The sequence below is a fragment of the Phalangium opilio genome, unplaced genomic scaffold (assembly GCF_054372755.1).
Source record: "Phalangium opilio isolate 3A_F unplaced genomic scaffold, DU_Popi_V2 ptg000352l_1, whole genome shotgun sequence".
Lineage (NCBI taxonomy): Eukaryota > Metazoa > Arthropoda > Arachnida > Opiliones > Phalangiidae > Phalangium > Phalangium opilio.
The window spans coordinates 6,280,100-6,307,639 of NW_028324228.1; the positions used below are offsets into that span (position 1 = coordinate 6,280,100).

General features: G+C 38.2%; 17 non-coding genes across 17 annotated transcripts; all 17 read right to left on the bottom strand.

The window, feature by feature from the left end:
• Positions 1-726: 726 nt before the first annotated feature.
• TRNAN-GUU (transfer RNA asparagine (anticodon GUU)) lies at positions 727-799 on the bottom strand. Its single transcript has one exon. It is a non-coding gene; the product is annotated as a tRNA-Asn (tRNA).
• Positions 800-873: 74 nt separating this feature from the next.
• Positions 874-946, bottom strand: TRNAN-GUU (transfer RNA asparagine (anticodon GUU)). Its single transcript has one exon. It is a non-coding gene; the product is annotated as a tRNA-Asn (tRNA).
• A 1,101-nt stretch (positions 947-2,047) lies between these two features.
• TRNAN-GUU (transfer RNA asparagine (anticodon GUU)) lies at positions 2,048-2,120 on the bottom strand. The gene has a single exon. It is a non-coding gene; the product is annotated as a tRNA-Asn (tRNA).
• Positions 2,121-3,368: 1,248 nt separating this feature from the next.
• Positions 3,369-3,441, bottom strand: TRNAN-GUU (transfer RNA asparagine (anticodon GUU)). Its single transcript has one exon. It is a non-coding gene; the product is annotated as a tRNA-Asn (tRNA).
• A 368-nt stretch (positions 3,442-3,809) lies between these two features.
• TRNAN-GUU (transfer RNA asparagine (anticodon GUU)) lies at positions 3,810-3,882 on the bottom strand. The gene has a single exon. It is a non-coding gene; the product is annotated as a tRNA-Asn (tRNA).
• Positions 3,883-3,956: 74 nt separating this feature from the next.
• TRNAN-GUU (transfer RNA asparagine (anticodon GUU)) lies at positions 3,957-4,029 on the bottom strand. The gene has a single exon. It is a non-coding gene; the product is annotated as a tRNA-Asn (tRNA).
• A 1,101-nt stretch (positions 4,030-5,130) lies between these two features.
• TRNAN-GUU (transfer RNA asparagine (anticodon GUU)) lies at positions 5,131-5,203 on the bottom strand. Its single transcript has one exon. It is a non-coding gene; the product is annotated as a tRNA-Asn (tRNA).
• A 1,102-nt stretch (positions 5,204-6,305) lies between these two features.
• On the bottom strand, positions 6,306-6,378 carry TRNAN-GUU (transfer RNA asparagine (anticodon GUU)). The gene has a single exon. It is a non-coding gene; the product is annotated as a tRNA-Asn (tRNA).
• Positions 6,379-7,185: 807 nt separating this feature from the next.
• TRNAN-GUU (transfer RNA asparagine (anticodon GUU)) lies at positions 7,186-7,258 on the bottom strand. Its single transcript has one exon. It is a non-coding gene; the product is annotated as a tRNA-Asn (tRNA).
• A 1,248-nt stretch (positions 7,259-8,506) lies between these two features.
• On the bottom strand, positions 8,507-8,579 carry TRNAN-GUU (transfer RNA asparagine (anticodon GUU)). Its single transcript has one exon. It is a non-coding gene; the product is annotated as a tRNA-Asn (tRNA).
• A 74-nt stretch (positions 8,580-8,653) lies between these two features.
• TRNAN-GUU (transfer RNA asparagine (anticodon GUU)) lies at positions 8,654-8,726 on the bottom strand. The gene has a single exon. It is a non-coding gene; the product is annotated as a tRNA-Asn (tRNA).
• A 1,101-nt stretch (positions 8,727-9,827) lies between these two features.
• Positions 9,828-9,900, bottom strand: TRNAN-GUU (transfer RNA asparagine (anticodon GUU)). Its single transcript has one exon. It is a non-coding gene; the product is annotated as a tRNA-Asn (tRNA).
• A 221-nt stretch (positions 9,901-10,121) lies between these two features.
• TRNAN-GUU (transfer RNA asparagine (anticodon GUU)) lies at positions 10,122-10,194 on the bottom strand. Its single transcript has one exon. It is a non-coding gene; the product is annotated as a tRNA-Asn (tRNA).
• Positions 10,195-11,882: 1,688 nt separating this feature from the next.
• TRNAN-GUU (transfer RNA asparagine (anticodon GUU)) lies at positions 11,883-11,955 on the bottom strand. The gene has a single exon. It is a non-coding gene; the product is annotated as a tRNA-Asn (tRNA).
• A 366-nt stretch (positions 11,956-12,321) lies between these two features.
• Positions 12,322-12,394, bottom strand: TRNAN-GUU (transfer RNA asparagine (anticodon GUU)). The gene has a single exon. It is a non-coding gene; the product is annotated as a tRNA-Asn (tRNA).
• A 74-nt stretch (positions 12,395-12,468) lies between these two features.
• On the bottom strand, positions 12,469-12,541 carry TRNAN-AUU (transfer RNA asparagine (anticodon AUU)). The gene has a single exon. It is a non-coding gene; the product is annotated as a tRNA-Asn (tRNA).
• A 1,833-nt stretch (positions 12,542-14,374) lies between these two features.
• Positions 14,375-14,447, bottom strand: TRNAN-GUU (transfer RNA asparagine (anticodon GUU)). Its single transcript has one exon. It is a non-coding gene; the product is annotated as a tRNA-Asn (tRNA).
• Between the last annotated feature and the right edge of the window lie 13,093 nt (positions 14,448-27,540).

A 27,540-nucleotide genomic window follows, 5' to 3' on the forward strand; every position in this document is an offset into this window, starting at 1 on the left:
GATGGGCTCGAACCACCAACCTTTCGGTTAACAGCCGACGGCGTTAACCATTGCGCAACGGAAGCACAAAGATTAAATGTTCGTCAGGTATTGTGGAAAAACTTTGTATTTTTACGTTACCTGTGAGATTTCACAACTCCGCTCCCGGGTGGGCTCGAACCACCAACCTATTAGTTAACAGCCGAACGCGCTAACCATTGAGCCACGGAAGCCCAAAAATTAAATGGTCGTCAGGTATTGTGGAAAAACTTTGGCTTTTTACGTTACATTTGAGACTTCACAACACTGCTCCCGGGTGGGCTCGAACCACCAACCCTAAGCTTAACATCCGAACACGCTAACCATGGAGCCAAGGAAGCTCAGAAATGAAATGGTCGTCAGGTATTGTGGAAAAACTTTGACTTTTTACGTCACATCTGAGACTTCACAACACCGCTCCCGGATGGGCTCGAACCTTCAACCTTTCGGTTAACAGCCGAACGAGCTAACCATTGCGCCACGGAAGCCCAAAAATTAAATGTTCGTCAGTTATTTTTAAAAAACTCTGAATTTTACGTTACATCTAAGACCTCACAACACCGCTCCCGGATGGGCTCGAACCACCAACCTTTCGGTTAACAGCCGACGGCGTTAACCATTGCGCAACGGAAGCCCAAAGATTAAATGTTCGTCAGGTATTGTGGAAAAACTTTGGATTTTTACGTTACATGTGAGATTTCACAACACCGCTCCCGGGTGGGCTCGAACCACCAACCTTTCGGTTAACAGCCGAACGCGCTAACCATTGCGCCACGGAAGCTCAAAAATTAAATGGTCGTCAGGTATTGTGCAAAAACTTTGGCATTTGACATTACGTTTGAGATCTCACAACACCGCTCCCGGGTGGGCTCGAACCACCAACCTTTCGGTTAACAGCCGAACGCGCTAACCATTGCGCCACGGAAGCTCAAAAATTAAACGGTCGTTAGGTATTGTGGAAAAACTTTGGCTTTTTACGTTACATTTGAGACTTCACAACACGGCAGCCGGGTGGGCTCGAACCACCAACCTTTTGGTTAACATCCGAACGCGCTAACCTTCGAGCCAAGGAAGCTCAGAAATGCAATGGTCGTCAGGTATTGTGGAAAAACTCTGACTTTTTACGTCACATCAGAGACTTCAAAACACCGCTCCCGGATGGGCTCGAACCACAAACCTTTTGAATAACAGCTGAACGCGCTAACCATTGCGCCACGGAAGCCCAAAAATTAAATGTTCGTCAGATATTTTTAAAAAACTCTGAATTTTACGTTACATCTAAGACCTCACAACACCGCTTTCGGATGGGCTCGAAACACCAACCTTTCGGTTAACAGCCGACGGCGTTAACCATTGCGCAACGGAAGCCCAAAGATTAAATGTTCGTCAGGTATTGTGGAAAAACTTTGGATTTTTACGTTACCTGTGAGATTTCACAACTCCGCTCCCGGGTGGGCTCGAACCACCAACCTATTAGTTAACAGCCGAACGCGCTAACCATTGAGCCACGGAAGCCCAAAAATTTAATGGTCGTCAGGTATTGTGGAAAAACTTTGGCTTTTTACGTTACATTTGAGACTTCACAACACTGCTCCCGGGTGGGCTCGAACCACCAACCTTAAGCTTAACATCCGAACACGCTAACCATGGAGCCAAGGAAGCTCAGAAATGAAATGGTCGTCAGGTATTGTGGAAAAACTTTGACTTTTTACGTCACATCTGAGACTTCACAACACCGCTCCCGGATGGGCTCGAACCACCAACCTTTCGGTTAACAGCCGAACGCGCTAACCATTGCGCCACGGAAGCCCAAAAATTAAATGTTCGTCAGTTATTTTTAAAAAACTCTGAATTTTACGTTACATCTAAGACCTCACAACACCGCTCCCGGATGGGCTCGAACCACCAACCTTTCGGTTAACAGCCGACGGCGTTAACCATTGCGCAACGGAAGCCCAAAGATTAAATGTTCGTCAGGTATTGTGGAAAAACTTTGGATTTTTACGTTACATGTGAGATTTCACAACACCGCTCCCGGGTGGGCTCGAACCACCAACCTTTCGGTTAACAGCCGAACGCGCTAACCATTGCGCCACGGAAGCCCAAAGATTAAATGGTCGTCAGGTATTGTGGAAAAACTTTGACTTTTTACGTCACATCTGAGACTTCACAACACCGCTCCCGGATGGGCTCGAACCTTCAACCTTTCGGTTAACAGCCGAACGCGCTAACCATTGCGCCACGGAAGCTCAAAAATTAAACGGTCGTCAGGTATTGTGGAAAAACTTTGGCTTTTTACGTTACATTTGAGACTTCACAACACGGCAGCCGGGTGGGCTCGAACCACCAACCTTTTGGTTAACATCCGAACGCGCTAACCTTCGAGCCAAGGAAGCTCAGAAATGCAATGGTCGTCAGGTATTGTGGAAAAACTCTGACTTTTTACGTCACATCAGAGACTTCAAAACACCGCTCCCGGATGGGCTCGAACCACAAACCTTTTGAATAACAGCTGAACGCGCTAACCATTGCGCCACGGAAGCCCAAAAATTAAATGTTCGTCAGATATTTTTAAAAAACTCTGAATTTTACGTTACATCTAAGACCTCACAACACCGCTCCCGGATGGGCTCGAAACACCAACCTTTCGGTTAACAGCCGACGGCGTTAACCATTGCGCAACGGAAGCCCAAAGATTAAATGTTCGTCAGGTATTGTGGAAAAACTTTGGATTTTTACGTTACCTGTGAGATTTCACAACTCCGCTCCCGGGTGGGTTCGAACCACCAACCTATTAGTTAACAGCCGAACGCGCTAACCATTGAGCCACGGAAGCCCAAAAATTTAATGGTCGTCAGGTATTGTGGAAAAACTTTGGCTTTTTACGTTACATTTGAGACTTCACAACACTGCTCCCGGGTGGGCTCGAACCACCAACCTTAAGCTTAACATCCGAACACGCTAACCATGGAGCCAAGGAAGCTCAGAAATGAAATGGTCGTCAGGTATTGTGGAAAAACTTTGACTTTTTACGTCACATCTGAGACTTCACAACACCGCTCCCGGATGGGCTCGAACCACCAACCTTTCGGGTAACAGCCGAACGCGCTAACCATTGCGCCACGGAAGCCCAAAAATTAAATGTTCGTCAGTTATTTTTAAAAAACTCTGAATTTTACGTTACATCTAAGACCTCACAACACCGCTCCCGGATGGGCTCGAACCACCAACCTTTCGGTTAACAGCCGACGGCGTTAACCATTGCGCAACGGAAGCCCAAAGATTAAATGTTCGTCAGGTATTGTGGAAAAACTTTGGATTTTTACGTTACATGTGAGATTTCACAACACCGCTCCCGGGTGGGCTCGAACCACCAACCTTTCGGTTAACAGCCGAACGCGCTAACCATTGCGCCACGGAAGCCCAAAAATTTAATGAACGTCAGGTATTGTGGAAAAACTTTGGCTTTTTACGTTACATTTGAGACTTCACAACACTGCTCCCGGGTGGGCTCGAACCACCAACCTTAAGCTTAACATCCGAACACGCTAACCATGGAGCCAAGGAAGCTCAGAAATGAAATGGTCGTCAGGTATTGTGGAAAAACTTTGACTTTTTACGTCACATCTAAGACCTCACAACACCGCTCCCGGATGGGCTCGAACCACCAACCTTTCGGTTAACAGCCGACGGCGTTAACCATTGCGCAACGGAAGCCCAAAGATTAAATGTTCGTCAGGTATTGTGGAAAAACTTTGGATTTTTACGTTACATGTGAGATTTCACTACACCGCTCCCGGGTGGGCTCGAACCACCAACCTTTCGGTTAACAGCCGAACGCGCTAACCATTGCGCCACGGAAGCTCAAAAATTAAATGGTCGTCAGGTATTGTGCAAAAACTTTGGCATTTGACATTACGTTTGAGATCTCACAACACCGCTCCCGGGTGGGCTCGAACCACCAACCTTTCGGTTAACAGCCGAACGCGCTAACCATTGCGCCACGGAAGCTCAAAAATTAAACAGTCGTCAGGTATTGTGGAAAAACTTTGGCTTTTTACGTTACATTTGAGACTTCACAACACGGCAGCCGGGTGGGCTCGAACCACCAACCTTTTAGTTAACATCCGAACGCGCTAACCTTCGAGCCAAGGAAGCTCAGAAATGCAATGGTCGTCAGGTATTGTGGAAAAACTCTGACTTTTTACGTCACATCAGAGACTTCAAAACACCGCTCCCGGATGGGCTCGAACCACAAACCTTTTGAATAACAGCTGAACGCGCTAACCATTGCGCCACGGAAGCCCAAAAATTAAATGTTCGTCAGATATTTTTAAAAAACTCTGAATTTTACGTTACATCTAAGACCTCACAACACCGCTCCCGGATGGGCTCGAAACAGCAACCTTTCGGTTAACAGCCGACGGCGTTAACCATTGCGCAACGGAAGCCCAAAGATTAAATGTTCGTCAGGTATTGTGGAAAAACTTTGGATTTTTACGTTACCTGTGAGATTTCACAACTCCGCTCCCGGGTGGGCTCGAACCACCAACCTATTAGTTAACAGCCGAACGCGCTAACCATTGAGCCACGGAAGCCCAAAAATTTAATGGTCGTCAGGTATTGTGGAAAAACTTTGGCTTTTTACGTTACATTTGAGACTTCACAACACTGCTCCCGGGTGGGCTCGAACCACCAACCTTAAGCTTAACATCCGAACACGCTAACCATGGAGCCACGGAAGCTCAGAAATGAAATGGTCGTCAGGTATTGTGGAAAAACTTTGACTTTTTACGTCACATCTGAGACTTCACAACACCGCTCCCGGATGGGCTCGAACCACCAACCTTTCGGTTAACAGCCGAACGCGCTAACCATTGCGCCACGGAAGCCCAAAAATTAAATGTTCGTCAGTTATTTTTAAAAAACTCTGAATTTTACGTTACATCTAAGACCTCACAACACCGCTCCCGGATGGGCTCGAACCACCAACCTTTCGGTTAACAGCCGACGGCGTTAACCATTGCGCAACGGAAGCCCAAAGATTAAATGTTCGTCAGGTATTGTGGAAAAACTTTGGATTTTTACGTTACATGTGAGATTTCACAACACCGCTCCCGGGTGGGCTCGAACCACCAACCTTTCGGTTAACAGCCGAACGCGCTAACCATTGCGCCACGGAAGCCCAAAGATTAAATGGTCGTCAGGTATTGTGGAAAAACTTTGACTTTTTACGTCACATCTGGGACTTCACAACACCGCTCCCGGATGGGCTCGAACCTTCAACCTTTCGGTTAACAGCCGAACGCGCTAACCATTGCGCCACGGAAGCTCAAAAATTAAACGGTCGTCAGGTATTGTGGAAAAACTTTGGCTTTTTACGTTACATTTGAGACTTCACAACACGGCAGCCGGGTGGGCTCGAACCACCAACCTTTTGGTTAACATCCGAACGCGCTAACCTTCGAGCCAAGGAAGCTCAGAAATGCAATGGTCGTCAGGTATTGTGGAAAAACTCTGACTTTTTACGTCACATCAGAGACTTCAAAACACCGCTCCCGGATGGGCTCGAACCACAAACCTTTTGAATAACAGCTGAACGCGCTAACCATTGCGCCACGGAAGCCCAAAAATTAAATGTTCGTCAGATATTTTTAAAAAACTCTGAATTTTACGTTACATCTAAGACCTCACAACACCGCTCCCGGATGGGCTCGAAACACCAACCTTTCGGTTAACAGCCGACGGCGTTAACCATTGCGCAACGGAAGCCCAAAGATTAAATGTTCGTCAGGTATTGTGGAAAAACTTTGGATTTTTACGTTACCTGTGAGATTTCACAACTCCGCTCCCGGGTGGGTTCGAACCACCAACCTATTAGTTAACAGCCGAACGCGCTAACCATTGAGCCACGGAAGCCCAAAAATTTAATGGTCGTCAGGTATTGTGGAAAAACTTTGGCTTTTTACGTTACATTTGAGACTTCACAACACTGCTCCCGGGTGGGCTCGAACCACCAACCTTAAGCTTAACATCCGAACACGCTAACCATGGAGCCAAGGAAGCTCAGAAATGAAATGGTCGTCAGGTATTGTGGAAAAACTTTGACTTTTTACGTCACATCTGAGACTTCACAACACCGCTCCCGGATGGGCTCGAACCACCAACCTTTCGGTTAACAGCCGAACGCGTTAACCATTGCGCAACGGAAGCCCAAAGATTAAATGTTCGTCAGGTATTGTGGAAAAACTTTGGATTTTTACGTTACATGTGAGATTTCACAACACCGCTCCCGGGTGGGCTCGAACCACCAACCTTTCGGTTAACAGCCGAACGCGCTAACCATTGCGCCACGGAAGCCCAAAGATTAAATGGTCGTCAGATATTTTTAAAAAACTCTGAATTTTACGTTACATCTAAGACCTCACAACACCGCTCCCGGATGGGCTCGAACCACCAACCTTTCGGTTAACAGCCGACGGCGTTAACCATTGCGCAACGGAAGCCCAAAGATTAAATGTTCGTCAGGTATTGTGGAAAAACTTTGGATTTTTACGTTACCTGTGAGATTTCACAACTCCGCTCCCGGGTGGGTTCGAACCACCAACCTATTAGTTAACAGCCGAACGCGCTAACCATTGAGCCACGGAAGCCCAAAAATTTAATGGTCGTCAGGTATTGTGGAAAAACTTTGGCTTTTTACGTTACATTTGAGACTTCACAACACTGCTCCCGGGTGGGCTCGAACCACCAACCTTAAGCTTAACATCCGAACACGCTAACCATGGAGCCAAGGAAGCTCAGAAATGAAATGGTCGTCAGGTATTGTGGAAAAACTTTGACTTTTTACGTCACATCTGAGACTTCACAACACCGCTCCCGGATGGGCTCGAACCACCAACCTTTCGGTTAACAGCCGAACGCGCTAACCATTGCGCCACGGAAGCCCAAAAATTAAATGTTCGTCAGTTATTTTTAAAAAACTCTGAATTTTACGTTACATCTAAGACCTCACAACACCGCTCCCGGATGGGCTCGAACCACCAACCTTTCGGTTAACAGCCGACGGCGTTAACCATTGCGCAACGGAAGCCCAAAGATTAAATGTTCGTCAGGTATTGTGGAAAAACTTTGGATTTTTACGTTACATGTGAGATTTCACAACACCGCTCCCGGGTGGGCTCGAACCACCAACCTTTCGGTTAACAGCCGAACGCGCTAACCATTGCGCCACGGAAGCCCAAAGATTAAATGGTCGTCAGGTATTGTGGAAAAACTTTGACTTTTTACGTCACATCTGAGACTTCACAACACCGCTCCCGGATGGGCTCGAACCTTCAACCTTTCGGTTAACAGCCGAACGCGCTAACCATTGCGCCACGGAAGCTCAAAAATTAAACGGTCGTCAGGTATTGTGGAAAAACTTTGGCTTTTTACGTTACATTTGAGACTTCACAACACGGCAGCCGGGTGGGCTCGAACCACCAACCTTTTGGTTAACATCCGAACGCGCTAACCTTCGAGCCAAGGAAGCTCAGAAATGCAATGGTCGTCAGGTATTGTGGAAAAACTCTGACTTTTTACGTCACATCAGAGACTTCAAAACACCGCTCCCGGATGGGCTCGAACCACAAACCTTTTGAATAACAGCTGAACGCGCTAACCATTGCGCCACGGAAGCCCAAAAATTAAATGTTCGTCAGATATTTTTAAAAAACTCTGAATTTTACGTTACATCTAAGACCTCACAACACCGCTCCCGGATGGGCTCGAAACACCAACCTTTCGGTTAACAGCCGACGGCGTTAACCATTGCGCAACGGAAGCCCAAAGATTAAATGTTCGTCAGGTATTGTGGAAAAACTTTGGATTTTTACGTTACCTGTGAGATTTCACAACTCCGCTCCCGGGTGGGTTCGAACCACCAAACTATTAGTTAACAGCCGAACGCGCTAACCATTGAGCCACGGAAGCCCAAAAATTTAATGGTCGTCAGGTATTGTGGAAAAACTTTGGCTTTTTACGTTACATTTGAGACTTCACAACACTGCTCCCGGGTGGGCTCGAACCACCAACCTTAAGCTTAACATCCGAACACGCTAACCATGGAGCCAAGGAAGCTCAGAAATGAAATGGTCGTCAGGTATTGTGGAAAAACTTTGACTTTTTACGTCACATCTGAGACTTCACAACACCGCTCCCGGATGGGCTCGAACCACCAACCTTTCGGTTAACAGCCGAACGCGCTAACCATTGCGCCACGGAAGCCCAAAAATTAAATGTTCGTCAGTTATTTTTAAAAAACTCTGAATTTTACGTTACATCTAAGACCTCACAACACCGCTCCCGGATGGGCTCGAACCACCAACCTTTCGGTTAACAGCCGACGGCGTTAACCATTGCGCAACGGAAGCCCAAAGATTAAATGTTCGTCAGGTATTGTGGAAAAACTTTGGATTTTTACGTTACATGTGAGATTTCACAACACCGCTCCCGGGTGGGCTCGAACCACCAACCTTTCGGTTAACAGCCGAACGCGCTAACCATTGCGCCACGGAAGCTCAAAAATTAAATGGTCGTCAGGTATTGTGCAAAAACTTTGGCATTTGACATTACGTTTGAGATCTCACAACACCGCTCCCGGGTGGGCTCGAACCACCAACCTTTCGGTTAACAGCCGAACGCGCTAACCATTGCGCCACGGAAGCTCAAAAATTAAACGGTCGTCAGGTATTGTGGAAAAACTTTGGCTTTTTACGTTACATTTGAGACTTCACAACACGGCAGCCGGGTGGGCTCGAACCACCAACCTTTTGGTTAACATCCGAACGCGCTAACCTTCGAGCCAAGGAAGCTCAGAAATGCAATGGTCGTCAGGTATTGTGGAAAAACTCTGACTTTTTACGTCACATCAGAGACTTCAAAACACCGCTCCCGGATGGGCTCGAACCACAAACCTTTTGAATAACAGCTGAACGCGCTAACCATTGCGCCACGGAAGCCCAAAAATTAAATGTTCGTCAGATATTTTTAAAAAACTCTGAATTTTACGTTACATCTAAGACCTCACAACACCGCTTTCGGATGGGCTCGAAACACCAACCTTTCGGTTAACAGCCGACGGCGTTAACCATTGCGCAACGGAAGCCCAAAGATTAAATGTTCGTCAGGTATTGTGGAAAAACTTTGGATTTTTACGTTACCTGTGAGATTTCACAACTCCGCTCCCGGGTGGGCTCGAACCACCAACCTATTAGTTAACAGCCGAACGCGCTAACCATTGAGCCACGGAAGCCCAAAAATTTAATGGTCGTCAGGTATTGTGGAAAAACTTTGGCTTTTTACGTTACATTTGAGACTTCACAACACTGCTCCCGGGTGGGCTCGAACCACCAACCTTAAGCTTAACATCCGAACACGCTAACCATGGAGCCACGGAAGCTCAGAAATGAAATGGTCGTCAGGTATTGTGGAAAAACTTTGACTTTTTACGTCACATCTGAGACTTCACAACACCGCTCCCGGATGGGCTCGAACCACCAACCTTTCGGTTAACAGCCGAACGCGCTAACCATTGCGCCACGGAAGCCCAAAAATTAAATGTTCGTCAGTTATTTTTAAAAAACTCTGAATTTTACGTTACATCTAAGACCTCACAACACCGCTCCCGGATGGGCTCGAACCACCAACCTTTCGGTTAACAGCCGACGGCGTTAACCATTGCGCAACGGAAGCCCAAAGATTAAATGTTCGTCAGGTATTGTGGAAAAACTTTGGAATTTTACGTTACATGTGAGATCTCACAACACCGCTCCCGGGTGGGCTCGAACCACCAACCTTTCGGTTAACAGCCGAACGCGCTAACCATTGCGCCACGGAAGCCCAAAAATTAAATGTTCGTCAGGTATTGTGGAAAAACTTTGACTTTTTACGTCACATCTGAGACCTCACAACACCGCTCCCGGATGGGCTCGAACCACGAACCATTCGGTTAACAGCGGAACGCGCTAACCATTGCGCCACGGAAGCTCAAAAATTAAACGGTCGTCAGGTATTGTGGAAAAACTTTGGCATTTGACATTACGTTTGAGATCTCACAACACCGCTCCCGGGTGGGCTCGAACCACCAACCTTTCGGTTAACAGCCGAACGCGCTAACCATTGCGCCACGGAAGCTCAAAAATTAAACGGTCGTCAGGTATTGTGGAAAAACTTTGGCTTTTTACGTTACATTTGAGACTTCACAACACGGCAGCCGGGTGGGCTCGAACCATCAACCTTTTGGTTAACATCCGAACGCGCTAACCTTCGAGCCAAGGAAGCTCAGAAATGAAATGGTCGTCAGGTATTGTGGAAAAACTCTGACTTTTTACGTCACATCCGAGACTTCAAAACACCGCTCCCGGATGGGCTCGAACCACAAACCTTTTGAATAACAGCTGAACGCGCTAACCATTGCGCCAAGGAAGCCCAAAAATTAAATGTTCGTCAGATATTTTTAAAAAACTCTGAATTTTACGTTACATCTAAGACCTCACAACACCGCTCCCGGATGGGCTCGAACCACCAACCTTTCGGTTAACAGCCGACGGCGTTAACCATTGCGCAACGGAAGCCCAAAGATTAAATGCTCGTCAGGTATTGTGGAAAAACTTTGGATTTTTACGTTACATGTGAGATCTCACAACACCGCACCCGGGTGGGCTCGAACCACCAACCTTTCGGTTAACAGCCGAACGCGCTAACAATTGCGCCACGGAAGCCCAAAGATTAAATGTTCGTCAGGTATTGTGGAAAAACTTTGACTTTTTACGTCACATCTGAGACTTCACAACACCGCTCCCGGACGGGCTCGAACCACAAACCTTTTCAATAACAGCTGAACGCTCTAACCATTTCGCCACGGAAGCCCAAAAATTAAATGTTCGTCAGTTATTTTTAAAAAACTCTGAATTTTACGTTACATCTAAGACCTCACAACACCGCTCACGGATGGGCTCGAACCACCAACCTTTCGGTTAACAGCCGAACGCGCTAACCATTGCGCCACGGAAGCCCAAAGATTAAATGTTCGTCAGGTATTGTGGAAAAACTTTGGCATTTGACATTACGTTTGAGATCTCACAACACCGCTCCCGGGTGGGCTCGAACCACCAACCTTTCGGTTAACAGCCGAACGCGCTAACCATTGCGCCAAGGAAGCTCAAAAATTAAACGTTCGTCAGGTATTGTGGAAAAACTTTGGCTTTTTACGTTACATTTGAGACTTCACAACACGGCAGCCGGGTGGGCTCGAACCACCAACCTTTTGATTAACATCCGAACGCGCTAACCTTCGAGCCAAGGAAGCTCAGAAATGAAATGGTCGTCAGGTATTGTGGAAAAACTCTGACTTTTTACGTCACATCCGAGACTTCAAAACACCGCTCCCGGATGGGCTCGAACCACAAACCTTTTGAATAACAGCTGAATGCGCTAACCATTGCGCCACGGAAGCCCAAAAATTAAATGTTCGTCAGATATTTTTAATAAACTCTGAATTTTACGTTACATCTATGACCTCACAACACCGCTCCCGGATGGGCTCGAACCACCAACCTTTCGGTTAACAGCCGACGGCGTTAACCATTGCGCAACGGAAGCCCAAAGATTAAATGTTCGTCATGTATTGTGGAAAAACTTTGGATTTTTACGTTACATCTGAGACCTCACAACACCGCTCCCGGATGGGCTCGAACCACGAACCTTTCGGTTAACAGCCGAACGCGCTAACCATTGCGCCACGGAAGCTCAAAGATTAATTGTTCGTCAGGTATTGTGTAAAAACTTTGGCATTTGATATTACGTTTGAGATCTCACAACACCGCTCCCGGGTGGGCTCGAACCACCAACCTTTCGGTTAACAGCCGAACGCGCTAACCATTGCGCCACGGAAGCTCAAAAATTAAACGGTCGTCAGGTATTGTGGAAAAACTTTGGCTTTTTACGTTACATTTGACACTTCACAACACCGCTCCCGGACGGGCTCGAACCATCAACCTTTTGGTTAACATCCGAACGCGCTAACCTTCGAGCCAAGGAAGCTCAGAAATGAAATGTTCGTCAGTTATTTTTAAAAACTCTGAATTTTACGTTACATCTAAGACCTCACAACACCGCTCCCGGATGGGCTCGAACCATAAACCTTTCGGTTAACAGCCGACGGCGTTAACCATTGCGCAACGGAAGCCCAAAGATTAAATGTTCGTCAGGTATTGTGGAAAAACTTTGGCTTTTTACGTTACATGTGAGAGCTCACAACACCGCTCCCGGGTGGGCTCGAACCACCAACCTTTCGGTTAACAGCCGAACGCGCTAACCATTGCGCCACGGAAGCCCAAAGATTAAATGTTCGTCAGGTATTGTTGAAAAACTTTGACTTTTTACGTCACATCTGAGATTTTACAACACCGCTCCCGGGTGGGCTCGAACCACCAACCTTTCGGTTAATAGCCGAACGCGCTAACCATTGCGCCACGGAAGCTCAAAAATTAAATGGTCGTCAGGTATTGTGGAAAAACTTTGACTTTTTACGTCACATCTGAGACCTCACAACACCGCTTCCGGATGGGCTCGAACCACCAACCTTTCGGTTAACGGCCGACGGCGCTAACCATTGCGCCACGGAAGCTCAAAAATTAAATGGTCGTCAGGTATTGTGGAAAAACTTTGACTTTTTACGTCACATCTGAGACCTCACAACACCGCTCCCGGATGGGCTCGAACCACAAACCTTTTGAATAACAGCTGAACGCTCTAACCATTGCGCCACGAAAACCCAAAAATTAAATGTTCGTCAGTTATTTTTAAAAAACTCTCAATTTTACGTTACATCTAAGACCTCACAACACCGCTCCCGAATGGGCTCGAACCACCAACCTTTCGGTTAACAGCCGACGGCGTTAACCATTGCGCAACGGAAGCCCAAAGATTAAATGTTCGTCAGGTATTGTGGAAAAACTTTGGATTTTTACGTTACATGTGAGATCTCACAACACCGCTACCGGGTGGGCTCGAACCACCAACCTTTCGGTTAACAGCCGAACGCGCTAACCATTGCGCCACGGAAGCTCAAAAATTAAATGGTCGTCAGGTATTGTGGAAAAACTTTGACTTTTTACGTCACATCTGAGACTTCACAACACCGCTCCCGGATGGGCTCGAACCACAAACCTTTTAAATAACAGCTAAACGCGCTAACCATTGCGCCACGAAAGCCCAAAAATTAAATGTTCGTCAGTTATTTTTAAAAAACTCTGAATTTTACGTTACATCTAAGACCTCACAACACCGCTCCCGGAAGGGCTCGAACCAACAACCTTTCGGTTAACAGCCTACGGCGTTAACCATTGCGCCACGGAAGCCCAAAGATTAAATGTTCGTCAGGTATTGTGGAAAAACTTTGGATTTTTACGTCACATCTGAGACTTCACAACACCACTCCCGGATGGGCTCGAACCACAAACCTTTTGAATAACAGCTGAACGCTCTAACCATTGCGCCACGAAAGCCCAAAAATTAAATGTTCGTCAGTTATTTTTAAAAAACTCTGAATTTTACGTTACATCTAAGACCTCACAACACCGCTCCTGAATGGGCTCGAACCACCAACCTTTCGGTTAACAGCCGACGGCGTTAACCATTGCGCAACGGAAGCCCAAAGATTAAATGTTCGTCAGGTATTGTGGAAAAACTTTGGATTTTTACGTTACATGTGAGATCTCACAACACCGCTCCCAGGTGGGCTCGAACCACCAACCTTTCGGTTAACAGCCGAACGCGCTAACCATTGCGCCACGGAAGCCCAAAATTAAATGTTCGTCAGGTATTGTGGAAAAACTTTGACTTTTTACGTCACATCTGAGACCTCACAACACCGCTCCCGGATGGGCTCGAACCACCAACCTTTCGGTTAACGGCCGACGGCGCTAACCATTGCGCCACGGAAGCTCAAAAATTAAATGGTCGTCAGGTATTGTGGAAAAACTTTGACTTTTTACGTCACATCTGAGACCTCACAACACCGCTCCCGGATGGGCTCGAACCACAAACCTTTTGAATAACAGCTGAACGCTCTAACCATTGCGCCACGAAAACCCAAAAATTAAATGTTCGTCAGTTATTTTTAAAAAACTCTCAATTTTACGTTACATCTAAGACCTCACAACACCGCTCCCGAATGGGCTCGAACCACCAACCTTTCGGTTAACAGCCGACGGCGTTAACCATTGCGCAACGGAAGCCCAAAGATTAAATGTTCGTCAGGTATTGTGGAAAAACTTTGGATTTTTACGTTACATGTGAGATCTCACAACACCGCTCCCGGGTGGGCTCGAACCACCAACCTTTCGGTTAACAGCCGAACGCGCTAACCATTGCGCCACGGAAGCTCAAAAATTAAATGGTCGTCAGGTATTGTGGAAAAACTTTGACTTTTTACGTCACATCTGAGACTTCACAACACCGCTCCCGGATGGGCTCGAACCACAAACCTTTTAAATAACAGCTAAACGCGCTAACCATTGCGCCACGAAAGCCCAAAAATTAAATGTTCGTCAGTTATTTTTAAAAAACTCTGAATTTTACGTTACATCTAAGACCTCACAACACCGCTCCCGGAAGGGCTCGAGCCAACAACCTTTCGGTTAACAGCCTACGGCGTTAACCATTGCGCCACGGAAGCCCAAAGATTAAATGTTCGTCAGGTATTGTGGAAAAACTTTGGATTTTTACGTCACATCTGAGACTTCACAACACCACTCCCGGATGGGCTCGAACCACAAACCTTTTGAATAACAGCTGAACGCTCTAACCATTGCGCCACGAAAGCCCAAAAATTAAATGTTCGTCAGTTATTTTTAAAAAACTCTGAATTTTACGTTACATCTAAGACCTCACAACACCGCTCCTGAATGGGCTCGAACCACCAACCTTTCGGTTAACAGCCGACGGCGTTAACCATTGCGCAACGGAAGCCCAAAGATTAAATGTTCGTCAGGTATTGTGGAAAAACTTTGGATTTTTACGTTACATGTGAGATCTCACAACACCGCTCCCAGGTGGGCTCGAACCACCAACCTTTCGGTTAACAGCCGAACGCGCTAACCATTGCGCCACGGAAGCCCAAAATTAAATGTTCGTCAGGTATTGTGGAAAAACTTTGACTTTTTACGTCACATCTGAGACCTCACAACACCGCTCCCGGATGGGCTCGAACCACCAACCTTTCGGTTAACAGCCGAACGCGCTAACCATTGCGCCACGGAAGCTCAAAAATTAAATGGTCGTCAGGTATTGTGGAAAAACTTTGACTTTTTACGTCACATCTGAGACTTCACAACACCGCTCCCGGATGGGCTCGAACCACAAACCTTTTGAATAACAGCTAAACGCGCTAACCATTGCGCCACGAAAGCCCAAAAATTAAATGTTCGTCAGTTATTTTTAAAAAACTCTGAATTTTACGTTACATCTAAGACCTCACAACACCGCTCCCGAATGGGCTCGAACCACCAACCTTTCGGTTAACAGCCGATCGCGCTAACCATTGCGCCACGGAAGCTCAAAAATTAAATAGTCGTCAGGTATTGTAGAAAAACTTTGACTTTTTACTGAATTTAGCTTAAATACTTATAAAATACTCATTAAAAGTAATTTCATCTCGATTGATCAATAAATAAAAATGTACCTCGATTATTAGTACCAATTTCAAAATCGACGTTTCTAGACCAGAAAAGCCCATTTTGAGTTTTTTTCACTATTTTCAAATATAACCAATGAAACCACTATTTTTGTACTTTTTGCTTTAATTCAAGCAAATGTAACGATATTCATTCAATAAACTGTTCAAATTCAATTTTCAATAAGAAATCGTTGTCACGGATTTTGTATCTTGAAGAGAAAAAACATGCGATTTTTTCGGTACACTTTTTAATGCATTTTTTTCTAGACAAGTTTTTGACCGAATTCAGCTTAATTACCTATAAAATACTCATTAAAAGTGATTTCATCTCGATTGATCAATAAATAAAAATGTACCTCGATTTTTAATAACATTTTCAAAATCGACGTTTCTCGACCAGAGAAGCTCATTTTGAGAATTTTTTCACTATTTTCAAATATAATCACTGAAACCATTATTTTTGTAGTTTTTGCTTTAATCCAAGCAAATGTAACGATATTCATTCAAAAAACTGTTCCAATTCAATTTTCAATAAGAAATCGTTGTCACGGATTTTGTATCTTGAAGAAAAAAAACATGCGATTTTTTCGGTACACTTTTTAATGCATTATTTTCTGGACATATTTATGACCCAATTCAGCTTATTTAACTATAAAATACTCATTAAAAGTGATTTCATCTCGATTGATCAATAAATAAAAATATACCTCGATTTTTAATAACATTTTCAAAATCGACGTTTCTCGACCAGAGAAGCACATTTTGAGAATTTTTTCACTATTTTCAAATATAATCACTGAAACCATTATTTTTGTACTTTTTGCTTTAATCCAAGCAAATATAACGACATTTATTCAAAAAACTGTTAAAATTCAATTTTCAATAAGAAATCGTGTTCACGGATTTTGAATCTTGAAGAAAAAAAACATGCGATTTTTTCGGTACACTTTTTAATGCATTTTTTTCTGGACAAATTTTTGACCGAATTCAGCTTAATTACTTATAAAATACTCATTAAAAGTGATTTCATCTCGATTGATCAATAAATAAAAATGTACCTCGATTTTTAATAACATTTTCAAAATCGACGTTTCTCGACCAGAGAAGCACATTTTGAGAATTTTTTCACTATTTTCAAATATAATCACTGAAACCATAGTTTTTGTACTTTTTGTTTTAATTCATGCAAATGTAACGATATTCATTCAAAAAACTGTTCAAATTCAATTTTCAATAAGAAATCGTTGTCACGGATTTTGTATCTTGAAGACAAAAAACATGCGATTTTTTCGGTACACTTTTGAATGCATTTTTTTCTGGACAAATTTTTGACCGAATTTAGCTTAAATACTTATAAAATACTCATTAAAAGTGATTTCATCTCGATTGATCAATAAATAAAAGTGTACCTCGATTATTAGTACCATTTTCAAAATCGACGTTTCTCGACCAGAAAAGCACATTTTGGGGTTTTTTTTCACTATTTTCAAATATAACCAATGAAACCATTATTTTCGTACTTTTTGCTTTAATTCAAGCAAATGTAACGATATTCATTCAAAAAACTGTTCAAATTCAATTTTCAATAAGAAATCGTTGTCACGGAGTTTGTATCTTGAAGACAAAAAACATGCGATTTTTTCGGTACACTTTTGAATGCATTTTTTTCTGGACAAATTTTTGACCGAATTATGCTTATTTACCTATAAAATTCTCATTAAAAGTGATTTCATCTCGATTGATCAATAAATAAAAATGTACCTCGATTTTTAATAACATTTTCAAAATCGACGTTTCTCGACCAGAGAAGCACATTTTGAGAGTTTTTTCACTATTTTCAAATATAATCACTGAAACCATTATTTTTTTACTTTTTGCTTTAATTCAAGCAAATGTAACGATATTCATTCAAAAAACTGTTCAAATTCAATTTTCAATAAGAAATCGTTGTCACGGATTTTGTATCTTGAAGAAAAAAAACATGCGATTTTTTCGGTACACTTTTTAATGCATTTTCTTCTGGACAAATTTTTGACCGAATTCAGCTTAATTACGTATAAAATACTCATTAAAAGTGATTTCATCTCTATTGATCATAAATAAAAATGTACCTCGATTATTAGTACCATTTTCAAAATCGACGTTTCTCGACCAGAAAAGCACATTTTGAGTTTTTTTTCACTATTTTCAAATATAACCAATGAAACCATTATTTTTGTACTTTTTGCTTTAATTCAAGCAAATGTAACGATATTCATTCAAAAAACTGTTCAAATTCAATTTTCAATAAGAAATCGTTGTCACGGATTTTGTATCTTGAAGAAAAAAAACATGCGATTTTTTCGGTACACTTTTTAATGCATTTTTTTCTGGACAAAGTTTTGACCGAATTCAGCTTAATTACCTTTAAAATACTCATTAAAAGTAATTTCATCTCGATTGATCAATAAATAAAAATGTACCTCGATTTATAATAACATTTTCAAAATCGACGTTTCTCGACCAGAAAAGCACATTTTGAGTTTTTTTTCACTATTTTCAAATATAACCAATGAAACCATTATTTTTGTACTTTTTGCTTTAATTCAAGCAAATGTAACGATATTCATTCAAAAAACTGTTCAAATTCAATTTTCAATAAGAAATCGTTGTCACGGATTTTGTATCTTGAAGAAAAAAAACATGCGATTTTTTCGGTACACTTTTTAATGCATTTTCTTCTGGACAAATTTTTGACCGAATTCAGCTTAATTACGTATAAAATACTCATTAAAAGTGATTTCATCTCTATTGATCATAAATAAAAATGTACCTCGATTATTAGTACCATTTTCAAAATCGACGTTTCTCGACCAGAAAAGCACATTTTGAGGTTTTTTTCACTATTTTCAAATATAACCAATGAAACCATTATTTTTGTACTTTTTGCTTTAATTCAAGCAAATGTAACGATATTCATTCAAAAAACTGTTCAAATTCAATTTTCAATAAGAAATCGTTGTCACGGATTTTGTATCTTGAAGAAAAAAAACATGCGATTTTTTCGGTACACTTTTTAATGCATTTTCTTCTGGACAAATTTTTGACCGAATTCAGCTTAATTACGTATATAATACTAATTAAAAGTGATTTCATCTCTATTGATCATAAATAAAAATGTACCTCGATTGTTAGTACCATTTTCAAAATCGACGCTTCTCGACCAGAAAAGCACATTTTGAGGTTTTTTTCACTATTTTCAAATATAACCAATGAAACCATTATTTTTGTACTTTTTGCTTTAATTCAAGCAAATGTAACGATATTCATTCAAAAAACTGTTCAAATTCAATTTTCAATAAGAAATCGATGTCACGGATTTTGTATCTTGAAGAAAAAAAACATGCGATTTTTTCGGTACACTTTTTAATGCATTTTCTTCTGGACAAATTTTTGACCGAATTCAGCTTAGTTACGTATAAAATACTCATTAAAAGTGATTTCATCTCTATTGATCATAAATAAAAATGTACCTCGATTATTAGTACCATTTTCAAAATCGACGTTTCTCGACCAGAAAAGCACATTTTGAGTTTTTTTTCACTATTTTCAAATATAACCAATGAAACCATTATTTTTGTACTTTTTGCTTTAATTCAAGCAAATGTAACGATATTCATTCAAAAAACTGTTCAAATTCAATTTTCAATAAGAAATCGTTGTCACGGATTTTGTATCTTGAAGAAAAAAAACATGCGATTTTTTCGGTACACTTTTTAATGCATTTTTTTCTGGACAAAGTTTTGACCGAATTCAGCTTAATTACCTTTAAAATACTCATTAAAAGTAATTTCATCTCGATTGATCAATAAATAAAAATGTACCTCGATTTATAATAACATTTTCAAAATCGACGTTTCTCGACCAGAAAAGCACATTTTGAGTTTTTTTTTCACTATTTTCAAATATAACCAATGAAACCATTATTTTTGTACTTTTTGCTTTAATTCAAGCAAATGTAACGATATTCATTCAAAAAACTGTTCAAATTCAATTTTCAATAAGAAATCGTTGTCACGGTTTTTGTATCTTGAAGAAAAAAAACATGCGATTTTTTCGGTACACTTTTTAATGCATTTTCTTCTGGACAAATTTTTGACCGAATTCAGCTTAATTACGTATAAAATACTCATTAAAAGTGATTTCATCTCTATTGATCATAAATAAAAATGTACCTCGATTATTAGTACCATTTTCAAAATCGACGTTTCTCGACCAGAAAAGCACATTTTGAGGTTTTTTTCACTATTTTCAAATATAACCAATGAAACCATTATTTTTGTACTTTTTGCTTTAATTCAAGCAAATGTAACGATATTCATTCAAAAAACTGTTCAAATTCAATTTTCAATAAGAAATCGTTGTCACGGATTTTGTATCTTGAAGAAAAAAAACATGCGATTTTTTCGGTACACTTTTTAATGCATTTTTTTCTGGACAAAGTTTTGACCGAATTCAGCTTAATTACCTTTAAAATACTCATTAAAAGTAATTTCATCTCGATTGATCAATAAATAAAAATGTACCTCAATTTATAATAACATTTTAAAATCGACGTTTCTCGACCAGAAAAGCACATTTTGAGTTTTTTTTTCACTATTTTCAAATATAACCAATGAAACCATTATTTTTGTACTTTTTGCTTTAATTCAAGCAAATGTAACGATATTCATTCAAAAAACTGTTCAAATTCAATTTTCAATAAGAAATCGTTGTCACGGATTTTGTATCTTGAAGAAAAAAAACATGCGATTTTTTCGGTACACTTTTTAATGCATTTTCTTCTGGACAAATTTTTGACCGAATTCAGCTTAATTACGTATATAATACTAATTAAAAGTGATTTCATCTCTATTGATCATAAATAAAAATGTACCTCGATTGTTAGTACCATTTTCAAAATCGACGTTTCTCGACCAGAAAAGCACATTTTGAGGTTTTTTTCACTATTTTCAAATATAACCAATGAACCATTATTTTTGTACTTTTTGCTTTAATTCAAGCAAATGTAACGATATTCATTCAAAAAACTGTTCAAATTAAATATTTCATTAAGAAATCGTTGTCACGGATTTTGTATCTTGAAGAAAAAAAACATGCGATTTTTTCGGTACACTTTTTAATGCATTTTTTTCTGGACAAAGTTTTGACCGAATTCAGCTTAATTACCTTTAAAATACTCATTAAAAGTGATTTCATCTCGATTGATCAATAAATAAAAATGTACCTCGATTTTTAATAACATTTTCAAAATCGACGTTTCTCGACCAGAGAAGCACATTTTGAGAATTTTTTCACTATTTTCAAATATAATCACTGAAACCATTATTTTTGTACTTTTTGCTTTAATTCAAGCAAATGTAACGATATTCATTCAAAAAACTGTTCAAATTCAATTTTCATTAAGAAATCGTTGTCACGGATTTTGTATCTTGAAGAAAAAAAACAAGCGATTTTTTCGGTACACTTTTTAATGCATTTTTTTCTGGACAAAGTTTTGACCGAATTCAGCTTAATTACCTTTAAAATACTCATTAAAAGTGATTTCATCTCGATTGATCAATAAATAAAAATGTACCTCGATTTTTAATAACATTTTCAAAATCGACGTTTCTCGACCAGAGAAGCACAATTTGAGAATGTTTTCACTATTTTCAAATATAACCAATGAAACCATTATTTTTGTACTTTTTGCTTTAATTCAAGCAAATGTAACGATATTCATTCAAAAAACTGTTCAAATTAAATTTTCAATAAGAAATCGTTGTCACGGATTTTGTATCTTGAAGAAAAAAACATACGATTTTTTCGGTACACTTTTTAATGCATTTTCTTCTGGACAAATGTTTGACCGAATTCAGCTTAATTACGTATAAAATACTCATTAAAAGTGATTTCATCTCGATTGATCAATAAATAAAAATGTCCCTCGAATTTTAATAACATTTTCAAAATCGACGTTTCTCGACCAGAGAAGCACATTTTGAGAATTTTTTCACTATTTTCAAATATAATCACTGAAACCATTATTTTTGTACTTTTTGCTTTAATTCAAGCAAATGTAACGATATTCATTCAAAAAACTGTTCAAATTCAATTTTCAATAAGAAATCGTTGTCACGGATTTTGTATCTTGAAGAAAAAAACATGCGATTTTTTCGGTACACTTTTGAATGCATTTTTTTCTGGACAAATTTTTGACGGAATTATGCTTATTTACCTATAAAATACTCATTAAAAGTGATTTCATCTCGATTGATCAATAAATAAAAATGTACCTCGATTTTTAATAACATTTTCAAAATCGACGTTTCTCGACCAGAAAAGCACATTTTGAGGTTTTTTTCACTATTTTCAAATATAACCAATGAACCATTATTTTTGTACTTTTTGCTTTAATTCAAGCAAATGTAACGATATTCATTCAAAAAACTGTTCAAATTAAATATTTCATTAAGAAATCGTTGTCACGGATTTTGTATCTTGAAGAAAAAAAACATGCGATTTTTTCGGTACACTTTTTAATGCATTTTTTTCTGGACAAAGTTTTGACCGAATTCAGCTTAATTACCTTTAAAATACTCATTAAAAGTGATTTCATCTCGATTGATCAATAAATAAAAATGTACCTCGATTTTTAATAACATTTTCAAAATCGACGTTTCTCGACCAGAGAAGCACATTTTGAGAATTTTTTCACTATTTTCAAATATAATCACTGAAACCATTATTTTTGTACTTTTTGCTTTAATTCAAGCAAATGTAACGATATTCATTCAAAAAACTGTTCAAATTCAATTTTCATTAAGAAATCGTTGTCACGGATTTTGTATCTTGAAGAAAAAAAACAAGCGATTTTTTCGGTACACTTTTTAATGCATTTTTTTCTGGACAAAGTTTTGACCGAATTCAGCTTAATTACCTTTAAAATACTCATTAAAAGTGATTTCATCTCGATTGATCAATAAATAAAAATGTACCTCGATTTTTAATAACATTTTCAAAATCGACGTTTCTCGACCAGAGAAGCACATTTTGAGAATGTTTTCACTATTTTCAAATATAACCAATGAAACCATTATTTTTGTACTTTTTGCTTTAATTCAAGCAAATGTAACGATATTCATTCAAAAAACTGTTCAAATTAAATTTTCAATAAGAAATCGTTGTCACGGATTTTGTATCTTGAAGAAAAAAACATACGATTTTTTCGGTACACTTTTTAATGCATTTTCTTCTGGACAAATGTTTGACCGAATTCAGCTTAATTACGTATAAAATACTCATTAAAAGTGATTTCATCTCGATTGATCAATAAATAAAAATGTACCTCGAATTTTAATAACATTTTCAAAATCGACGTTTCTCGACCAGAGAAGCACATTTTGAGAATTTTTTCACTATTTTCAAATATAATCACTGAAACCATTATTTTTGTACTTTTTGCTTTAATTCAAGCAAATGTAACGATATTCATTCAAAAAACTGTTCAAATTCAATTTTCAATAAGAAATCGTTGTCACGGATTTTGTATCTTGAAGAAAAAAACATGCGATTTTTTCGGTACACTTTTGAATGCATTTTTTTCTGGAAATTTTTGACGGAATTATGCTTATTTACCTATAAAATACTCATTAAAAGTGATTTCATCTCGATTGATCAATAAATAAAAATGTACCTCGATTTTTAATAACATTTTCAAAATCGACGTTTCTCGACCAGAGAAGCACATTTTGAGAGTTTTTTCACTATTTTCAAATATAATCACTGAAACCATTATTTTTTTAATTTTTGCTTTAATTCAAGCAAATGTAACGATATTCATTCAAAAAACTGTTCAAATTCAATATACAATAAGAAATCGTTGTCACGGATTTTGTATCTTGAAGAAAAAAAATATGCGATTTTTTCGGTACACTTTTTAATGCATTTTCTTCTGGACAAATTTTTGACCGAATTCAGCTTAATTACGTATAAAATACTCATTAAAAGTTATTTCATCTCTATTGATCATAAATAAAAATGTACCTCGATTATTAGTACCATTTTCAAAATCGACGTTTCTCGACCAGAAAAGCACATTTTGAGGTTTTTTTCACTATTTTCAAATATAACCAATGAACCATTATTTTTGTACTTTTTGCTTTAATTCAAGCAAATGTAACGATATTCATTCAAAAAACTGTTCAAATTAAATTTTCATTAAGAAATCGTTGTCACGGATTTTGTATCTTGAAGAAAAAAAACATGCGATTTTTTCGGTACACTTTTTAATGCATTTTTTTCTGGACAAAGTTTTGACCGAATTCAGCTTAATTACCTTTAAAATACTCATTAAAAGTGATTTCATCTCGATTGATCAATAAATAAAAATGTACCTCGATTTTTAATAACATTTTCAAAATCGACGTTTCTCGACCAGAGAAGCACATTTTGAGAATGTTTTCACTATTTTCAAATATAACCAATGAAACCATTATTTTTGTACTTTTTGCTTTAATTCAAGCAAATGTAACGATATTCATTCAAAAAACTGTTCAAATTCAATTTTCAATAAGAAATCGTTGTCACGGATTTTGTATCTTGAAGAAAAAACATGCGATTTTTTCGGTACACTTTTTAATGCATTTTCTTCTGGACAAATGTTTGACCGAATTCAGCTTAATTACGTATAAAATACTCATTAAAAGTGATTTCATCTCGATTGATCAATAAATAAAAATGTACCTCGATTTTTAATAACATTTTCAAAATCGACGTTTCTCGACCAGAGAAGCACATTTTGAGAATTTTTTCACTATTTTCAAATATAATCACTGAAACCATTATTTTTGTACTTTTTGCTTTAATTCAAGCAAATGTAACGATATTCATTCAAAAAACTGTTCAAATTCAATTTTCATTAAGAAATCGTTGTCACGGATTTTGTATCTTGAAGAAAAAAAACAAGCGATTTTTTCGGTACACTTTTTAATGCATTTTTTTCTGGACAAAGTTTTGACCGAATTCAGCTTAATTACCTTTAAAATACTCATTAAAAGTGATTTCATCTCGATTGATCAATAAATAAAAATGTACCTCGATTTTTAATAACATTTTCAAAATCGACGTTTCTCGACCAGAGAAGCACATTTTGAGAATGTTTTCACTATTTTCAAATATAACCAATGAAACCATTATTTTTGTACTTTTTGCTTTAATTCAAGCAAATGTAACGATATTCATTCAAAAAACTGTTCAAATTAAATTTTCAATAAGAAATCGTTGTCACGGATTTTGTATCTTGAAGAAAAAAACATACGATTTTTTCGGTACACTTTTTAATGCATTTTCTTCTGGACAAATGTTTGACCGAATTCAGCTTAATTACGTATAAAATACTCATTAAAAGTGATTTCATCTCGATTGATCAATAAATAAAAATGTACCTCGAATTTTAATAACATTTTCAAAATCGACGTTTCTCGACCAGAGAAGCACATTTTGAGAATTTTTTCACTATTTTCAAATATAATCACTGAAACCATTATTTTTGTACTTTTTGCTTTAATTCAAGCAAATGTAACGATATTCATTCAAAAAACTGTTCAAATTCAATTTTCAATAAGAAATCGTTGTCACGGATTTTGTATCTTGAAGAAAAAAACATGCGATTTTTTCGGTACACTTTTGAATGCATTTTTTTCTGGAAATTTTTGACGGAATTATGCTTATTTACCTATAAAATACTCATTAAAAGTGATTTCATCTCGATTGATCAATAAATAAAAATGTACCTCGATTTTTAATAACATTTTCAAAATCGACGTTTCTCGACCAGAAAAGCACATTTTGAGGTTTTTTTCACTATTTTCAAATATAACCAATGAACCATTATTTTTGTACTTTTTGCTTTAATTCAAGCAAATGTAACGATATTCATTCAAAAAACTGTTCAAATTAAATATTTCATTAAGAAATCGTTGTCACGGATTTTGTATCTTGAAGAAAAAAAACATGCGATTTTTTCGGTACACTTTTTAATGCATTTTTTTCTGGACAAAGTTTTGACCGAATTCAGCTTAATTACCTTTAAAATACTCATTAAAAGTGATTTCATCTCGATTGATCAATAAATAAAAATGTACCTCGATTTTTAATAACATTTTCAAAATCGACGTTTCTCGACCAGAGAAGCACATTTTGAGAATTTTTTCACTATTTTCAAATATAATCACTGAAACCATTATTTTTGTACTTTTTGCTTTAATTCAAGCAAATGTAACGATATTCATTCAAAAAACTGTTCAAATTCAATTTTCATTAAGAAATCGTTGTCACGGATTTTGTATCTTGAAGAAAAAAAACAAGCGATTTTTTCGGTACACTTTTTAATGCATTTTTTTCTGGACAAAGTTTTGACCGAATTCAGCTTAATTACCTTTAAAATACTCATTAAAAGTGATTTCATCTCGATTGATCAATAAATAAAAATGTACCTCGATTTTTAATAACATTTTCAAAATCGACGTTTCTCGACCAGAGAAGCACATTTTGAGAATGTTTTCACTATTTTCAAATATAACCAATGAAACCATTATTTTTGTACTTTTTGCTTTAATTCAAGCAAATGTAACGATATTCATTCAAAAAACTGTTCAAATTAAATTTTCAATAAGAAATCGTTGTCACGGATTTTGTATCTTGAAGAAAAAAACATACGATTTTTTCGGTACACTTTTTAATGCATTTTCTTCTGGACAAATGTTTGACCGAATTCAGCTTAATTACGTATAAAATACTCATTAAAAGTGATTTCATCTCGATTGATCAATAAATAAAAATGTACCTCGAATTTTAATAACATTTTCAAAATCGACGTTTCTCGACCAGAGAAGCACATTTTGAGAATTTTTTCACTATTTTCAAATATAATCACTGAAACCATTATTTTTGTACTTTTTGCTTTAATTCAAGCAAATGTAACGATATTCATTCAAAAAACTGTTCAAATTCAATTTTCAATAAGAAATCGTTGTCACGGATTTTGTATCTTGAAGAAAAAAACATGCGATTTTTTCGGTACACTTTTGAATGCATTTTTTTCTGGAAATTTTTGACGGAATTATGCTTATTTACCTATAAAATACTCATTAAAAGTGATTTCATCTCGATTGATCAATAAATAAAAATGTACCTCGATTTTTAATAACATTTTCAAAATCGACGTTTCTCGACCAGAGAAGCACATTTTGAGAGTTTTTTCACTATTTTCAAATATAATCACCGAAACCATTATTTTTTTAATTTTTGCTTTAATTCAAGCAAATGTAACGATATTCATTCAAAAAACTGTTCAAATTCAATATACAATAAGAAATCGTTGTCACGGATTTTGTATCTTGAAGAAAAAAAATATGCGATTTTTTCGGTACACTTTTTAATGCATTTTCTTCTGGACAAATTTTTGACCGAATTCAGCTTAATTACGTATAAAATACTCATTAAAAGTTATTTCATCTCTATTGATCATAAATAAAAATGTACCTCGATTATTAGTACCATTTTCAAAATCGACGTTTCTCGACCAGAAAAGCACATTTTGAGGTTTTTTTCACTATTTTCAAATATAACCAATGAACCATTATTTTTGTACTTTTTGCTTTAATTCAAGCAAATGTAACGATATTCATTCAAAAAACTGTTCAAATTAAATTTTCATTAAGAAATCGTTGTCACGGATTTTGTATCTTGAAGAAAAAAAACATGCGATTTTTTCGGTA